The sequence below is a fragment of the Diabrotica virgifera genome, chromosome 4, assembly GCF_917563875.1.
Source record: "Diabrotica virgifera virgifera chromosome 4, PGI_DIABVI_V3a".
In the NCBI taxonomy this organism is placed as follows: domain Eukaryota; kingdom Metazoa; phylum Arthropoda; class Insecta; order Coleoptera; family Chrysomelidae; genus Diabrotica; species Diabrotica virgifera.
The window spans coordinates 163,440,792-163,457,120 of NC_065446.1; the positions used below are offsets into that span (position 1 = coordinate 163,440,792).

The 16,329-nt window shown below is 32.1% G+C and overlaps 2 long non-coding RNA genes across 2 annotated transcripts; one reads left to right on the forward strand and one right to left on the reverse strand.

Annotated features, from left to right (window-relative positions):
• The first annotated feature begins 1,808 nt into the window (after positions 1-1,808).
• On the forward strand, positions 1,809-8,784 carry LOC126883218 (uncharacterized). The gene is made up of 2 exons (XR_007697567.1): positions 1,809-7,944; positions 8,530-8,784. It is a non-coding gene; the product is annotated as an uncharacterized LOC126883218 (long non-coding RNA).
• Positions 8,785-10,350: 1,566 nt separating this feature from the next.
• On the reverse strand, positions 10,351-13,472 carry LOC126883221 (uncharacterized). The gene is made up of 2 exons (XR_007697572.1): positions 13,103-13,472; positions 10,351-12,954 (listed from the first exon to the last, which is right to left on the reverse strand). It is a non-coding gene; the product is annotated as an uncharacterized LOC126883221 (long non-coding RNA).
• Positions 13,473-16,329: the final 2,857 nt, after the last annotated feature.

Consider the following 16,329-nt stretch of genomic DNA (forward strand, 5'->3'; position numbering starts at 1 on the left):
TGTGACTGATTTCTTTGTGGCATTTACCTATAGTGCACTTTACATCAACAATAAATTGAACAATAAATTGACCAAGTTATTCAAGGCCAAATTTGACGTGTTCTCAAAGCACAATTTGACATCCATATTTGTTCGTTATTAACTTGACGTCAATAAATTCGTGAATTTCTTGAAAGCAAAATTTTCTTGTCCTCAAAAAAATTGAAGGAACTTGGAATAAATGTTGTAAAAATGTCAATATTTTCAGTAGTACCAATGCAATGATTTTTTTATTAGAAGCTTTTGAATGTCGTTAGTTTCTTTGTTTGAGTAAAGTGTTTGATTTGAAACAGAATAGAATAGAACAGATTAATAAAATAGAGAGATAGATTAGAATAGATATATAGTATAGAATAAACTTGAAATAGAATAGAGTAGAATATAATAGAATAGATGTAATATATATGTAGATACTTACTAATAAAGTATTTGATTTAAAACAGAATAGAGTAGAATGTAACAGATTAAATGAAATATATAGATAGATTAGAATAGATATATAGTATAGAATAAAGTAAAATATAATATAATAGGTGAAATGATTGTGAAAAGCAATAGTTTTAAGTACCTACTATCGGTATTACAGAGTAATGGAGAAATAGATGGAGATGCATGCAGTAGAATTAGGGCTGGATGGATGAAGTGGAAAGAAGCGAGTGGTGTGTTGTGTGACAGAAAAATTCCAATGAAGCTGAAGGGAAAATTCTATAAAACAGCCATAAGACCGGCTATGATGCACGGAACTGAATGTTGGGCAGTGAAAAAGAAAGCGGAACAACGAATGCATGTGGTGGAAATGAGAATGCTTAGATGGATGAGTGGAGTGACAAAGAAGGATAAAATTAGAAATGAGTATATTAGGGGAAGTCTAGGTGTGGCACCAATTGATGCCAAAATGAGAGAGCATAGGTTAAGATGGTTTGGTCATGTTCAACATCGAGACGTTAATCACCCAATACGAAGAATAGCTGAAGTGCAGATTCCTGGAAGGAGTAGGAGAGGAAGACCAAAGAACACGATAAGGCAGGACATTTTGGTAAAGGGGATTAACATTGATATGACTCAAGATAGAATTGTGTGGAGAAATGCAATTAGGGAAGCCGACACTGCATAGGGATAAGGCAAAGAGAATGATGATGATGATAATAGGTGTAATGTGTAGATACTTATATAGAATAGGTTTGAAATAGAGTAGAATATAATAGAATAAAGAGACTATATACATCCCTAATAGCACAAGGATGTCCTTCACGGACTTTAGGGAGGTCCGTTTTCGTCCAAGGAACGTCCTATTTTGGTCCAAATGTCATGCTACCGAATGTCCGTTGGACGTCCACTTAAGGTCCGAAGGTGTAACGGTCCACCCGTTATATTATCATTTTTAGCGCTGTAATTATTTTTAAAAAAATAATTATTTTCTCTTGACCTCCCATTTAAATTCTTTAATTTATCGTAAAGGACTTCTCATGTGACGTCACACTGTACGGAACATAGTTGTTGAACCGTTCCTTGTCGTTTAATTCGTGTTCCGTGAGAGTTTGACGTTTTCCTCGCTGACTGTGGGAGGAATGAGAGGCACTTGGCCGGTGGCTGCGAGGTTGACAGGTTGGTGTTGGTGGTTAGTACCGTAAATGGCGGTTAATTTCTTCGAAATTAATTTTTATTTCAACTAAGTTTGGAAGTATAGTAAAAAGTTACCACCACTTGTTTCCTGGAGTAAGGATGGGAGTACCATCAGTGGAAGAGGAATAAAAAATTAACCGGTAAATCGTTTTTTCTACTAATGTTTTTTAGTTAACCTTGAATATATGAAATAGTTGGTTCATTGTTAAATGTTCTTAGCCAGTCCCTTAGGTGAAGGATGTAGATTATTTCGATCTTTATATTATCTTTATATCGATCTTTATATTAATGGGGTTTTTGGTTTTACATAACCAAACATTTTTGAAGTCCTCAAATTAATATTGGAAATAATTACCATTTCTCTGTACGTTTTAAACCGATTGAACATCCAATATATCTATAAATTGTCATGTAACTATCTTTGTCTGGTTCAATACCATTTCATTAAGGTATATAAAATGTATGTAGATGGCTATTACTATCTTAATCTCATGTTATTTCAGATAAGTCATATTTTATATTCCTATTTCAAATGCAATGCCATTATTTGTTCATGTTTTCAAACTCAAAATAGTTCAAGGTTACCTGAGATTAGTTTTTGTTCCATTTTTAATGGTTGTTTTTTTATGTTATTGCTTCTAAAAAGTTTTCCTCGATTATTTCTTCTTCTCTTTACTTTTGTTTACCGGTTTATATGAGAAATCAAACGAAGTATATGTTTTTAGCCGTTTGGAAGAAAACTAACCCTCATGTGATGTCGTACCCACCTTGACTACCTAGGGAAGCCACCTTGACCTTATTGCAGCTACCGCCAAGTCAAACTGGGAGTATGTTTTGGGAACAAGCTTTTTGGGGGACATTCCAGCTCCTTTTCGTCCTGCCACCTGGGCCTACGGGGGGCATGGAGGTGCATCATAGTGATGCTCATTTTCTAGGATGCAACCGCAACCTCGTTTGGGAACATTTAGTGAGGAGTTTTAGTAACTATTGGTTTTTTTTATATTTCAGACTATCTGTTAAATACACTATGTTTTTTTCCAGATTTAGGTTACCTCTGTTTTTTTTGACATATGTATTTGTATATTAGATTATTTGGTTCCCAAACTTTGTATCTACGGTAACTTCTTGTGCACAGGAATAAGCCTAGAGAAAATTAGGTTTTTAATACTTTATTATTGCTTTGATATTGGTTTATGTAATTCGGGTAAATTTATTTTGTAACATTACTTGCTTGTTTCCCAAATATTGTATTTATTCGCTTTATTTCGTTTGTTCGGTTACTTCGTCGTTACTTTATTTCATTGCATTTGCTCGGTTAATTTAGGTCATTTTGTCGGTATTTTTCTTAACTTCACTTCTATAACGTTTATTCATTTGTATATTTAATTTTGCTTTATTCAGTATTGTATTTTCTCTTAGTGAGGCTTGGGCCTATTTATTTGTATTATTTTCATCTTCGTCGGTTTCCTTTAGTTGTACGTAGCAGGCGTACTATAACCATTTGGTAGAAGACTTATGTAATTTTGTACCCTATATGTTAGTAAGAGGTACTTATATTTAAGTTTGTAACAGATAACATTATTGTTGTTATCTTTAAAATATATATATCTTCTTGTATAACTTATGTCATTTTAGAGTCACAGCATAATATGAACTTGCTTAACTCAGAGATTGTTAAAAATCTGGTAGTTATTTTTAATAAATATGTTTATTTATTTTGTATATCATTTATTTTTATTATTCCTTTATGTTCATTATTACAGGTTTGATATATTTAATATCTGACAGCAGTATAAGATACCTGGGAGAATGATCGAAGATCATTTTCATGGCGCCCATGATTTGTTAGATTTATTTATCTTGTTCGTCTTTAGAAATTATTCATCTTCATTCCTCTTCAGTACATTATTCTTATTTTATTATTTCATATTTTAGTCATTATTACTATCTACATAGAGCTACTGTTCTTCGACAGGCATGCAAACGAGCCGTATCCATCCTTGAGTGTCAAGTTGCTCTCTTGCATCTATAGCTAGCCATCTCTATTCAGTTTGCCTCTGTCTCTTCCCACGTCTACTTATTATCCCTTCTAATTCCCCTTTCTTCACTACTGCAAAGTAGTATTTTTTATTTTTCCTACTTCGGCTCAACCGCTGAAGCCCCTTCATTTTTATTTTCATAAGAGGCCCCAACTAGTTACCTTAGTCTTTTCTTTTCTTCTTTTTTTTCCTTACTTCTGTTGGAGTATATCTTTCTTTTTACTTTCACTCCAACAGAAGTTTTCTTATTTTTGTTACACTGGCTGCCCAATGCGTGGTGCCAACCGTTTTATGGTTCTAAGACAGTAGTTCTTTTAGTTCAATTTTCTTTTATTGGAATTTTCTGTTTTATTAACTTTTTGATATCTTTGTATATATGTTATTTCTGATTTATTTTTGTCTTTAATTTTTATTAATAATAAACAGGTAGACTTATACTGCTTCTTTTGGTTTTGATTAGTTTATTTTCGATACCTCATTTTTAGTTTTAGTGGTACAGCTCATATTTTAGTTTGAATTTTGTATTTTTATTGGAAACTTATTTGTGTATTTAGAATGAGTATACATGACTGACATTATGTTCTATTATTATGGATTTTTAGTCCTTCTACCAATGGTAGTATGTTTGCACGTACAATTAATTATTGACTATATGCATATATTTTTTTTCTAGTGTGGTTATATTTTACACCTAACTAGAAATTATTTTCAGTATTTAGGTATTTTATTTACTTTATTGATTTGATTATTTATATATTTTGCTGGCATTTTTGATTTGTTGGTGTGTCGCTAATATTTTCTCCATATGTATCTTTGTCTTACAAACTTTAGATTATATTTTATATTTGTTATTTTGGATATTTGGGTTGTTTGGTAAGACAGGCACACACCACAAAGCACAATCAGTCCACAACATTAGCTTCTACACATGATACATTGAATTCGCATGGTTCAGATGATTACAGATGTTCATCCATAATTTATTTTCTTTAATTGGTAGTGTTAAACATTACAATGATAAATTGTATAGTTAAGTAGTTCCATTATCCATCTCAGCTTCTAGTTTTGTTAATTTTGAGAATAATATATCAACATGGGTACTATATACCGCTTATATAAATCAGACAGATACTTTAGGTTGAGATTTTAATATAAATTCTTTATTAGTTAGAAACATTGATACTATTTTTCTATTAAGTTCAGAAGAAGATTACCTTAACAGTGGTGTTCAGGCTAATCTCTTCTTCTGTTTGTCTTTAGCTTAGCTCAATCTTTAGTATGGTTAGAAACTTTAGTCTAATTTTTTTTACCATCTGATAATGCAGGTACCTACATACATTGCTTGATTTCATCTTTGGCTTTGTTGTTGATGACTTTTAATTTATTACTTATTAATTTAATTATTATGTAGTACTTTATGTATGAATTTAATTTTTTTTTTGGTATTAGGCATGGTGCATTGTAATTATTATTATGAGTCAATGTTATTAATTGCTAATCCTGTCAGTAGGATTATACAATTAATCAGAACTTCACTTGTATTTTTGTTTAGTTTTTGCACACCTAACCCCTTAAGTTAGAAGGGTTGTTGAATTATTATATATTTATATACTTATTTGGACAGGTAAGCTCATACAAGTACTCTTGTTTAATATGGATATTATTATGGAACTGTATGATATGCACTACTTATCTCAGGTTATGTGTTATATTATTTGGAATATTTGATTACTTACTAATTTTTTTTTTGATCATATTTATATCTTATTATTGAATTTGCCATATTGGAAAGATGTGGTTTTTAATTTGTTATTGGGTTACTCTATTAACATTATTTGTCTCCAATATCTTAAACACTTTATAATAATTTATATCCTTCTATCCTACACAGTATGATTCTGGAATTAGTTTGGAATTTTGATGTAAGTATGTATGAATTCTTGAGTCTTTCATATTTCTTCTTAGAAACTACTTAGTCTGTTGATGCTCAAAGTTGGTGAATACGTGGGTTCGAAATTCAGCAACTGATCACTGCTGTCCGGTTTCGTAATCTATGTCCTCATGGCAGAGTAGGCAGATGTCTTTTCATCATTACATTTCCTAAACATTTTTCTGTAATCAGTTTACTTATTTCAGTTTTTTTACAATTTAATAGGGAAGTATTTAGTTCATATTAGGCCTTTTGCTTCATAGTATGTTTGTACTTTGAGTTGATGAGTAAACATGGATAAATATCTTGCGCACTTGTTTATAAATCAATGCTTAGGCCATCCCTATACATAGTAGGTTCGTTAAGTCAGTATTTGGAGTGTTTAGACAAATGAGTTGTTCATCAGAGTATATTCCCACTTCTTTCCTTAGGCATTAGTTGCTACTCAGATTTTGGAACATTTCCTGAATAATTCCATGTATGTGAGAGCGCATGAATTTGCAGTTTTATTTAAAATTGTGCTCGTTCTCGTCAATTTTTTTCCCTATCACTTATCATATTTTTTTTTCTTCCTATTATTTATCATAGTGCCATAGACCTTGTAAGTTCACCATTCATTCTGTTTTCTTCCTTACTTATTCTTACATTATTGGTACCTTATCTGAGTCTGGTTATTCTAATACATCTGTTATAGCAACATGCTATAGTTCGCGAATACCAGCACGAATTAGTTTATGTAGTTTCTATAATATTTTAGTCAATACACATTAGGTATTTATCTTACTTTTGATTTAGTTAGGTTACATCTCTGTTACTTAGTCTGTTAGCAATATTTATTCTGACTTATTTTGATTACTTAGTTTGGATAGGTTCATATTACCGGATGAGGGTGTATGTAGACCTAATTTATTTATTTTGTGCAGTATTAGTTACCATTGGATCCAATAATTTAGTTTATTTAGTATTAGTAAGAATTGGTCCATAAATTTGCCTGATCGTTCTTCTTTGGATATACTCTTATATAAATCTGGTGTCCATTGATAGTCCGATTCTGGATAAGTGTCCGATTCTTCATTTATTTTGTGTATTTGGTTGGATAGGTTCGTATCACCGGATGTGGGTGTACGTAGACCTGATCTGTTTATGTGGTTTAGTATTGGTGTGAATTGGTCCATAAATTTGCCTGGTCGTTCTTCTTTGGATATGCCTTTTATGAATCTGGTGTCCACTGATAGTCCGACTTTGGATTAAGTGTCCGATTCCACATTTATTTTGGTTATTGAGTTTTGGATTCCTTTGGTATGTTTATTATTGGTATTATTTGACATTAGTGAGAATTGTTCCATAAATCTTCCTGATTGTTCTTCTCTGGATATACTATTATGAATCTGGTGTCCATTGTTAGTTCAGTTTTGGATAAAGTGTTCAATTCTTTACCTATTTTAGTTACTGATTTTTTTTATTCACTTTGGTACATTTACTTTTGATATGGTTCGAATTGGCTCACACCTTTTCCTGGTTGTTCCGTTCTTGGATATACCCTTTATAAATCTGATGTCCATGGATAGTTCAATTTTGGTTTTAGTGCCCAATTCGACACTCAGTTATTATTATGAACTTAAGTACAATATTTAGTTTTGTTTTGACTTTTGAGCAATATATGTTAATATTTGGTAGCAGAGAGTAACATAGTAACATTTTAGTATGAGTTTGAGTCATGTATTGATTTATTTTTCCTTGACCATTAGTTTATATTTAGAAGTAATCTTGCGAATCAACGTGGATTGTTAGACTATTGTAAATTTAGTTGTTAATATTTTGAAGTTTAAAAAAAAAAAAATTTTTTTTGGTTAAAAAATTTTTTTTTTCCCGAGTAGGAGGGGATTGTAACGGTCCACCCGTTATATTATCATTTTTAGCGCTGTAATTATTTTTAAAAAAATAATTATTTTCTCTTGACCTCCCATTTAAATTCTTTAATTTATCGTAAAGGACTTCTCATGTGACGTCACACTGTACGGAACATAGTTGTTGAACCGTTCCTTGTCGTTTAATTCGTGTTCCGTGAGAGTTTGACGTTTTCCTCGCTGACTGTGGGAGGAATGAGAGGCACTTGGCCGGTGGCTGCGAGGTTGACAGGTTGGTGTTGGTGGTTAGTACCGTAAATGGCGGTTAATTTCTTCGAAATTAATTTTTATTTCAACTAAGTTTGGAAGTATAGTAAAAAGTTACCACCACTTGTTTCCTGGAGTACGGGTTTCCTGGAGTAAGGATGGGAGTACCATCAGTGGAAGAGGAATAAAAAATTAACCGGTAAATCGTTTTTTCTACTAATGTTTTTTAGTTAACCTTGAATATATGAAATAGTTGGTTCATTGTTAAATGTTCTTAGCCAGTCCCTTAGGTGAAGGATGTAGATTATTTCGATCTTTATATTATCTTTATATCGATCTTTATATTAATGGGGTTTTTGGTTTTACATAACCAAACATTTTTGAAGTCCTCAAATTAATATTGGAAATAATTACCATTTCTCTGTACGTTTTAAACCGATTGAACATCCAATATATCTATAAATTGTCATGTAACTATCTTTGTCTGGTTCAATACCATTTCATTAAGGTATATAAAATGTATGTAGATGGCTATTACTATCTTAATCTCATGTTATTTCAGATAAGTCATATTTTATATTCCTATTTCAAATGCAATGCCATTATTTGTTCATGTTTTCAAACTCAAAATAGTTCAAGGTTACCTGAGATTAGTTTTTGTTCCATTTTTAATGGTTGTTTTTTTATGTTATTGCTTCTAAAAAGTTTTCCTCGATTATTTCTTCTTCTCTTTACTTTTGTTTACCGGTTTATATGAGAAATCAAACGAAGTATATGTTTTTAGCCGTTTGGAAGAAAACTAACCCTCATGTGATGTCGTACCCACCTTGACTACCTAGGGAAGCCACCTTGACCTTATTGCAGCTACCGCCAAGTCAAACTGGGAGTATGTTTTGGGAACAAGCTTTTTGGGGGACATTCCAGCTCCTTTTCGTCCTGCCACCTGGGCCTACGGGGGGCATGGAGGTGCATCATAGTGATGCTCATTTTCTAGGATGCAACCGCAACCTCGTTTGGGAACATTTAGTGAGGAGTTTTAGTAACTATTGGTTTTTTTTATATTTCAGACTATCTGTTAAATACACTATGTTTTTTTCCAGATTTAGGTTACCTCTGTTTTTTTTGACATATGTATTTGTATATTAGATTATTTGGTTCCCAAACTTTGTATCTACGGTAACTTCTTGTGCACAGGAATAAGCCTAGAGAAAATTAGGTTTTTAATACTTTATTATTGCTTTGATATTGGTTTATGTAATTCGGGTAAATTTATTTTGTAACATTACTTGCTTGTTTCCCAAATATTGTATTTATTCGCTTTATTTCGTTTGTTCGGTTACTTCGTCGTTACTTTATTTCATTGCATTTGCTCGGTTAATTTAGGTCATTTTGTCGGTATTTTTCTTAACTTCACTTCTATAACGTTTATTCATTTGTATATTTAATTTTGCTTTATTCAGTATTGTATTTTCTCTTAGTGAGGCTTGGGCCTATTTATTTGTATTATTTTCATCTTCGTCGGTTTCCTTTAGTTGTACGTAGCAGGCGTACTATAACCATTTGGTAGAAGACTTATGTAATTTTGTACCCTATATGTTAGTAAGAGGTACTTATATTTAAGTTTGTAACAGATAACATTATTGTTGTTATCTTTAAAATATATATATCTTCTTGTATAACTTATGTCATTTTAGAGTCACAGCATAATATGAACTTGCTTAACTCAGAGATTGTTAAAAATCTGGTAGTTATTTTTAATAAATATGTTTATTTATTTTGTATATCATTTATTTTTATTATTCCTTTATGTTCATTATTACAGGTTTGATATATTTAATATCTGACAGCAGTATAAGATACCTGGGAGAATGATCGAAGATCATTTTCATGGCGCCCATGATTTGTTAGATTTATTTATCTTGTTCGTCTTTAGAAATTATTCATCTTCATTCCTCTTCAGTACATTATTCTTATTTTATTATTTCATATTTTAGTCATTATTACTATCTACATAGAGCTACTGTTCTTCGACAGGCATGCAAACGAGCCGTATCCATCCTTGAGTGTCAAGTTGCTCTCTTGCATCTATAGCTAGCCATCTCTATTCAGTTTGCCTCTGTCTCTTCCCACGTCTACTTATTATCCCTTCTAATTCCCCTTTCTTCACTACTGCACTTTAGTAGTATTTTTCCTATTGCGGCTTCTCAACGTAGAAGCCACTTCATCCTTTTCTTTACACAGCCCATCTCTCTACATCTATATCCCATTAGTGTCTATCGATTTCTTTTCCTTACTTCTGTTGGAGTACCTATATCTTTCTTTTTACTTTCACTCCAACAGAAGTTTTCTCATTTTTGTTACAAAGGGACGTACTTTGGACATTAACAGGACATCCTATTTTGGTCCAAATGCCACGTTGCCAAACGTCCACCTAACGTCCGAGGGGACGTTCAGTGAACGTCAATTGGACCTTCATAGGACGTCCCAGTTTGGTCCAATGTCTTGCTGCCGAACGTCCATCTAACGTCCTGAGAGGACCTCCGGTGGACGTCTAGCATCGATATTTAGACCTGTGGAGAATGTATGGTGGGAAATAAAAAATAAGTTTTTAAGGAACTTATATTACATCTTATATTAAATTACAATTATTGGATATTACATTTACATTAAATTACAATACACTTCTCCAAGAAATTAACGCACCACCTTAACAATAGGGCATTTTTGATGTCTCGAATTTTCTAAACCTGTTGTCCCATCTGAGTGATTTTTTTATAATATAGCCTAGGCTATAGGTTACATCCTTAAGCTTGTCATGCACTGGGAGCTATACTGTAATATATGTATATTATATCATATCGCTCTCTATAGTAATGAGTGAGCCTGCAGACAGGGAACTAATGGTTCCGTATGTGCAGGCTCACTCATTACTATAGAGAGCGATGTGATATAATATATATTACAGTATAGCTCCCCGTGCATGACAAGCATAAGGCAGTAACCTATAGCCTCAGGCTATATTATTATAAAAAAATCACTTAGATGGGACAACAGGTTTAGGAAATTCGAGACATCAAAAATGCCCAATTTTTAAGGTGGTGCGTAATGCACTGTATATATAGGTAAACTTATATACAGGCTGTAACAAAAATAAAATTTTTGTGTTTATTTAGTTGGCTATCTATTATAGTGTACAATCATCTAGAATATTTTGAACAAACTAAAAACACGAATATATCATCGAAAAATTAATAAAAAGGTCTTAAAATGCTTGGTTAGATATTAAGATCTAGTTAAAAAGAAACCAAAAACTGGATATTTTCTACAGAACGTAGATTATGAATTTTTAAGCCAGCTAATCCCATTTATTATACAGGGTGTCCCGAAAAGATTGGTCGTAAATTAAATCACATATTCTGGGACCAAAAATAATTTGAATGAACCTAACTTACCTTAGTACAAATATGCACACAAAAAAAGTTACAGCCCTTTGAAGATACAAAATAAAAATTGATTTTTTCGAATATATCGAAAACTATTAAAGATTTTTTATTGAAAATGGACATGAAGCAATATTATTGCAGTAACATCTTAAAGAAAAATTGTAGTGAAATTTGTGCACCCCATAAAAATTTTATGGGGGTTTTGTTCCCTTTAACCCCCCAAACTTTTGGGTACGTTCCAATTAAATTATTTCTGCGGTACCATTAGTTAAACACTGTGTTTTTAAAACTTTTTTACCTCTTTCTATTTTTTCGATAAAGCTCTTTTTATCAAGATATGGCTTCTTTTTAAAATGGTTCAAAATATACCTAAAAATGTAAATCATAAATAAATTTTCATATTATTAGTCTCTACAATCGTACTTAACCATATACAAATATGTGGTGGATTTGACAAATATTCAAAATATCACGATAAAAACTGACTTCAAAAAAGTACTAAGAGGCAAAAAAGTTTTAAAAACATTGTGTTTAATACTACCACAATAATAATTCAATTGTAACTTACACAAAAGTTTGGGGGGGTTTAAACGAACAAAACCCCCATAAAATTTGTATGGGGTGTCGGGTGTCCAAATTTCACTATACAGTGGAACCTTGATTATCTGTCTCTCTATTAACTGTCACCTCTGTTAACCATTTTGTAAGTGAGACTAAAAACTTTTTTTACAGTCACCTCCTGTTTTCATATGATATTTTTTGACATGTTTTGTAGTAAATTCAATTATCTATTTACTACAAAACATGTCAAAATTTACATGTGAAAACAGAGATGACCCTAAAAATGGTTTTTCGTCTCCTACAAAATTCATGAAAAAGCAGATAGGAGGTATTGTCACATCACCGACGATATACCAGAAGTATATGTGGCCATACCAAATAATACATCCTTGATAAATATAAACATTTTTATTGCACAAAATCTTGTCATATATTTTTTTCCATAATCATCACTACGATCATGATTCATTTGTATTGAATTGTACATTGCAATTCTCTGATGTTTGGGAAAAAGGGCTTAAGTCAGAATTGCACATCGATAATGTTTTGATGATTTCTGGACCAGAAAAATCGGCTCTTTTTATTGGTACATACAGTTTAAGTCTGCAACACTTTTTTTATGGTCCAGAAATCATCAAAACATTATTGATGTGCAATTCTGACTTAAGCCCTTTTTGCCAAACATCAGAGAATTACAATCTGGTCATAACTGGCCAATGAGCAATTTTAATTTAACCTAAATTACTACTGTTCCTTAAAATGAAGAGCTTACCCCATAGCGTCTCTTATCTAATCTAACAAGATCGTGCACTATTCTAACATACACAGGCACACAAGCACTACGCTCTGCTTTTCACTATCACCTATCACTCAAACTAGTTCAAAAGGCTTTGTCCTCTTCAATCTTCTAGTTTGTCCAGTAGTAGATATGAGGAGCTGGATTTCCTCAATATTCTCATAGTTATGAAGTTGTTGTTGCTCATGACTTCCTGCTATCTTCTTGATGACTATATTATCCAGGTTCCATTCCTAGGTCTTGATATTTGTTTATAAAGTAATATCTTATTATGCATCGACAATGTGGAGTTTCTTCCAACTAGTCAATACACTTTTTATAGGTATCTTTCTTTTGCCTTTCATAGCCACAACAAGGCTATAATACGTTTCCTTCCTGTTTTTTTTTTGTAGACCACTTTCAGCTGATTCTAAAAAATTAAAATGAATGGTAATTTTTCTATTCTTTACAATTAAAAATCAAAAGAAATAGGTACTACTATTTACAGGTAATAATATGCATAAATAATTCGTTTCCTAAAGAATACAGAAAATTGAAAACGTTTTTATAATACTTACATAATTGTTTAAACAAAAGAGACCCAGCCAGAGCAAAACGCAAAACTAACAGACAGAACTGCAAAAAAAAGCCACTAATTTCCATTTTTCCACCCCCTTATCTTATATGCATTTTCCAATCAAAATTTTTTAGGTTGTCATGAACATGAAGGACTCAACCTCAACAAATAATAATAAACAAAAAGCTCTACTTCCACTTCCCGCCAAATGGACACAGGTTGGTGACACTGAATTCACGCCAAATAAATGAAAAAATAGAACAATTTTCTTTTTCGTCAATTTCTTCACGTGAAGTTTATAACGAACAAACTTAGATGTCAAAGTGTGCTTTTACACGTCAAATTTGGCCTTGAATAACTTGGTCAATTTCTTGTCCAATTTATTGTTGATGTAAAGTGAACTTGGATTTATAGTTTGACGTAGCGTAGACGTAGACGTAACGGAGACGCAGTGGAAAAGATCAAGACTGAATTTTGTGTACTCGTGTTTATAAATGAACGCAAGCGCCTGACGGAACATAAGAGAAACGTAACGTAACGGAAGAGATGACCAACTTTCATCTTTTACAGTGCGTTTCTTACGTCTGGCCAATCAAAATTAAGAATTTTGTTCTGTCACCCAAAGTGGACACTCCCTCATCAATTTTGTAAAGATAAAGTTGTTTATCAACATATTCGAATTTTGTTAATTATTTGAATACAATGAATGTTAAGTTATTAATTTAATAAAAATATATCATAGAGTCATTTCAATATTTCAGATAAATATGAGTTGTTTATTAGCCTAATTCGGGGTTATATACACATATTATACGATAGGTAAATCCAATAAACATTTTAAAGACCAGAAATGAAACAAAATAGTTGGAAATCCCACGGCATGCGGCACCAAGGAGCATATCTTCGTTTATTTCCTAATCCATGTAACACAAAACAGATAAATATTATAATAAATAGTAGTATAAGTATAAATAAATAAACACAAAGTTTGTTTATTACTGTTCGCATAATTTATAGGCTATGTTGTTGAATTAGAATTAAGTTATTGTTTACTCTTTCTACTCATGCGCAAAAATTCCGCTACGTCGAACTATAAATTGACATATTAGGGAGTTTTTGTGCACACAAATACGTAAACGTAACGCATCTTTTTGACATATACGCTTGCGCATTAATGGTTGAACTCCCGTATCGCGATACGTATTACCTAAGGTTACGGGCTGGTACGTTAGGTTCATACGCATCCCTATCGAGCCGAAAGTCACCGAATGCACACGAGGATCTTGCCCAATTACCTACCAAATGAACATTTCATCAGCGTACTATCCGTTTATAAACATTTTAAGGTTATATTGGTTATTGGTTTAGTCTATTTGAGTAAAATTATTCTGTTTGTAATTGGAAATTGGAACTTCATAATAGATTTAAAATTTTATTGTTTTTAAGTTGTCTGTTAATAAAGCAAAACAAACAAATCTTGTATTAATTTAAGAAATACAGAGTGATCACCACAATTAAAAACTAGATAAACAAATGACCTAGTTTCAGTAAAATTTTCAAATAAATATTACCACACTAGTTACATTATACCTACTGGAATTCTGATGTAGGTATACAATAATTTACAACTAAAAAGTAGGTATAAACAAAAATAAAAAAATTTTAACCTAAGGAAAAATAATATTTTTATATTTAAATAGAAGCAATTAAAACCATACAATTTCATTATTCATTTATCTTTTTTTACATTTGTATATTAATTGTATATTGTGTGAACATTGTTTTATTATTTTGAATGTCAACGGAATTTAAAAGCGACTTTACGATTTGCTTTACGTTACGTTAAGGCAGTTACAAAAACTACCTATTTTAACATTCATCCTCTACGACACGTTAGTTGCTTTACGTATACGGAGATGCGTACGTTACGTAGCAACAAAAACTCCCTAATATTTTCTTACGTTTCCAGTCCGTTCCTTACGTCTCCGTTGCGTCTACGTCTACGCTACGTCAAACTATAAATCCAACTAAGGCCCGTATTCATAGTCGGTACTCAAGTCTGAGTCGATGCTTAAGGTCGACCTTGAACAAATTCTTATACGAATTTGTATACAAATTTTTTCAAGGTCGACCTTAAGCATCGACTCATACTTGAGTACCGACTATGAATACGGGCATTAAGTCCACTTTACATCAACAATAAATTGGACAAGAAATTGACCAAGTTATTCAAGGCCAAATTTGACGTGTAAAAGCACACTTTGACATCTAAGTTTGTTCGTTATAAACTTCACGTGAAGAAATTGGTCAATTTCTTGTCCAATTTATTGTTGATGTAAAGTGAACTATAAGTCCACTTTACATCAACAATAAATTGGACAAGAAATTGACCAAGTTATTCAAGGCCAAATTTGACGTGTAAAAGCACACTTTGACATCTAAGTTTGTTCGTTATAAACTTCACGTGAAGAAATTGACGAAAAAGCAAATTGTTCTATTTTTTCCATAGAGGTATATATTAACATAGAGAGAGCCTACCTTCCGCGCTTCCTGACGACAAGATCTCATGGACTGGTTTGCTGCATCTCTTTCTAACACATTGTATCGAAAATCTATGATGACATTCAGTGTGAATATAGGCACGGAAGAGGAGGACAACTGTAGCAGCTTTACTATGCGTAAGAGTGAAACAGCACTAATCCAAATAAAAAAGATGGTGTCGTCACTTTGCTCTGAAAGATACTCTCTCTATGCTAATATATAACTCTATGATTTTTTCATTTATTTGGCGTGAATTCAGTGTCACCAACCTGTGTCCATTTGGCGGGAAGTGGAAGTAGAGCTTTTTGTTTATTATTATTTGTTGAGGTTGAGTCCTTCATGTTCATGACAACCTAAAAATTTTGATTGGAAAATGCATATAAGATAAGGGGGTGGAAAAATGGAAATTAGTGGCTTTTTTTTGCAGTTCTGTCTGTTAGTTTTGCGTTTTGCTCTGGCTGGGTCTCTTTTGTTTAAACAATTATGTAAGTATTATAAAAACGTTTTCAATTTTCTGTATTCTTTAGGAAACGAATTATTTATGCATATTATTACCTGTAAATAGTAGTACCTATTTCTTTTGATTTTTAATTGTAAAGAATAGAAAAATTACCATTCATTTTAATTTTTTAGAATCAGCTGAAAGTGGTCTACAAAAAAACCAGGAAGGAAACATATATTATTCTA